The following is a 3,458-nucleotide window of genomic DNA, read 5'->3' as shown; positions in this document are numbered from 1 at the left end:
AGCACAACAGGTATGCAATCTTTGTCATTTGCAAAAAGTTATATTTTTGTTTCCTCGTTGCCCATTTTTATTCCTTCATTTTTAAAAGGAATTTTCACAATAACTAGCAATTCTGGTTCAATATTGAATAATAGTGGTGAAAATTACTGAATTATGGAAAGGAGATCAGTTTTTCCCCATTTTGGATAATGCCTGCTTTTGGTTTTAAATAAATACTACTTCTCATTTTAGAAAGGCTACATTGATTCCAATATTTTCTAGTATTTGTAATAGAAATAGGCTTTGCATTTTTTTATTTTTTGTATTTGTCAAATTTTGTATTCGTCAAAAGGCGTTTTCTGCATCTATTGATATAATCATGTGATTTTTATTGTTTTTAAATATGTATTTTTCTCTTTGTACCAATTTGGATGTGAATGAGGTTCGATCATTGTCTGCTACAAATTCCTGGGCACTGTTTTCCAATCCAGTGTAAATGTTCTTCCTTGTGCACTTTTTTACGTGAGATAAGTTTCCCTATTCTTCCTTTCCCTTCCCCCTTTTCCTAGGGCATTGTTCTTTCTCACCTATCCATTTTTTTATATCATCCCAAAATAATCAACTCATTCCCATACACTTGTTCTAGGTTTTAATCCTTCTAACTGCCCTAATAATGATAAAGTTCTTGAGAGGTACATGTGTCATCTTCCCATATAAAAAGCTAAACAGTTTAACTTTATTGATTCCACTTAAGATTACTCTTTCATGTTTACTATATAATGGTTTTCTTGTGTCTTGTATTTGAAGATCAAATTTCTATTCAGCTTTGGTCTTATTTATCAGGAATTCTTTAAAGTCTTCTATTTAATTAAATATCTATTTCCCCCCTGGAAGGATTATATTCAGTTTTGCTAGATAGGTTATTCTTGGTTGTAATTCTAGTTCTTTTACCTTCCATAATATCATTTTCCAAACCCTTCAGCTTTAATGGCATAGATGCTAAATCTTATGAGACTTGACTGTGGCACTATGGTATGTAAATGGTTTCTTTCTAGTTGCTTGAAGTATTTTCTCTTTGACCTTAGAGCTCTGGAATTTGGCTATTCCTGGGAGACTTCATTTTGAGATCTCTTTTGGATGGTAATAGGCAGATTCTTTCTATTCTATTTTATCCTTTGGGCAGTTTTCCTTGGCAATTATTTTATATATGATGTCTAGGTTCTTTCTTTGATTATGGCTTTCAGGTTATCCAATAATTCTTAAATTATCTCCCCCTGGATCTATTTCCCAAGTCAGTTGTTCTTCTATGAAATACTTCACATTTTCATCTATTCATTCTTTTGACTTTCTTTTTAGTGTCTTGATGTCCTTTTGGAGACATAAGCTTCTCTATTTGCTCAATTCTAATTTTTAAGAAATTTTTTCAGTGAGTTTTTGTACCTTTTTTCCATTTGACAAATACTACTATTTAGGAAGTTATTTTCATTGGTGAGTTTTTGTGCTTTTTTTCCCAACTTGACCAATTCTGTTTTTTAAGGTATTTTCTTCAGTATTTTTGTGCCTCTTTTACCAAACTGTTACTTGACTTTTAATAATGTTTTCCTTTGTTTTCATTTATTTGTCTGATTTTTTCTCTACTGTGATTATTTTATTTTAATGAATTTATTTATTTAGAATATTTTCCATGGTTATATGTTTCATAATTTTTCCCACCATCTTTCCTCCACCCTCCTAGAGCTGACAAGCAATTCTACTGGGTTATAAATGTATCATTTTTCAAAACCTTTTTCTATATTATTCATATTTGCAATAGATTGATCTTTTAATATTGAAACCATAATCATATTCCTATTGAACTACATAATCAATCATATGTTTTTCTCCTGCATATTTGTTCCCACAGTTCTTTCTCTGGATGTGGATAATTCTTTCTCATAAGTTCCTTAGTGTTATCCTGGATCATTGCATTGCTACTAGTACAAAAGTCTGTTACATACAATCATTCCAAAATTTTTCAGTTTCTGTATACAATCTTCTCCTGGTTCTACTCATTTCACTCTGCATTTCTAAAAGTCTTTCCAATTCATGTGGAAAACCTCCAGTTCATCATTCCATTCAACACAATATTATTCCATTACCAACAGATACCACAATTTGTTCAGCCATTCCCCAATCAATGGACACCCCCTCATTTTCCAATTTTTTAGCCACCACAAAGAGCACAGATATAAATATTTTTGTGCATATATTTTTTTCTTTATAATCTCTTTGTGGTACAGACCCAGCAGTGGCATGGCTGGATCAAAGGGCAGGCATTCTTTTAAAGCCCTTTGCGTAGTTCCAAATTGCCCTCCAGAATGATTGGATTTATTCACAACTCCACCAGCAGTGTATTAGTGTCCCAAATTTACCACCTCCCCTCCAACATTTATCACTTTTCTTTGCTGTCATATTGGCAATCTGCTAGGTGTGAGGTGGTACCTCAGAGTTGTTTTAATTTGCATTTCTCTAATCAGGAAGGATTTAGAACACTTTTTCATGTGATAATTGATAATTTTGATTTCTTCATCTAAAAACAGCCTATTCAACCCTTGACTCTTTGTTGATTGGGGAATGGCTTGATTCTTTGTAGATTTGACTTAGTCCTTTGCATATTTGGGAAATTAAACATTTATCAATGAGTTTTATTATTAAAATTTTTCCCAGTTTGCTGCTTTCCTTCTAATTTTGGTTGCATTGGTTTTATTTGTACAAATCCTTTTCAATTTGATATAATAAAAGTCATTCATTTTATATTTTGTAATGTTCTCTATCTCTTGCTCGTTCTTAAATTCCTTACTTTCCCAAAGATTTGACAGGTGTACTATTTTATGTTTACCTAAATTATTCATGATTTCAGTCTTTATATTTAAGTAATTACTCATTTTGAATTTATCTTGGTATAGCATGTAAGATGTTGATCTAAACTAATCTCTCCAATACTGCTTTCCAATTATCCCAGCAGATTTTGTCAAATAGTGAGTTCTTGTCCCCAAAGCTGGGCTCTTTCAATTTATCAAATAGTAGCTTGCTGAGGTCATTTACCCCTGATCTATTCCATTGATACACCCTTCTATCTCTTAGCCAGCAAAATATTGTTTTGATTATCATTGCTTTATAGTACAGTTTAAGATCTGGTACTGCTAGGCCCCCATCCTTCACATTTTTTCATTATTTCCATTGATAGTCTTGATCTTTCTTTTGTTTATCCAGATGAACTTTGTTATAATTTTTCTAATTCTATAAAAAAAATTTTTGGTAGTTTGATTGATATGGCACTGAATAAATTAATTTAGGTAGGATAGTCATTTTTATTATGCTAGCTCATCCTACCCATGAGCAATTAATGTTTTTCCAATTGTTCAGATCTATTTTTAATTGTATGAAAAGTGTTTTGTAGTTGTGTTCATATAATTCCTGTGTTTGTCTTGGAAGATAAG

The sequence above is a fragment of the Gracilinanus agilis genome, chromosome 4 (assembly GCF_016433145.1).
Source record: "Gracilinanus agilis isolate LMUSP501 chromosome 4, AgileGrace, whole genome shotgun sequence".
NCBI lineage: Eukaryota > Metazoa > Chordata > Mammalia > Didelphimorphia > Didelphidae > Gracilinanus > Gracilinanus agilis.
The sequence above is the reverse complement of the archived record's forward strand: the minus strand, read 5'-3'. Positions refer to the sequence as shown.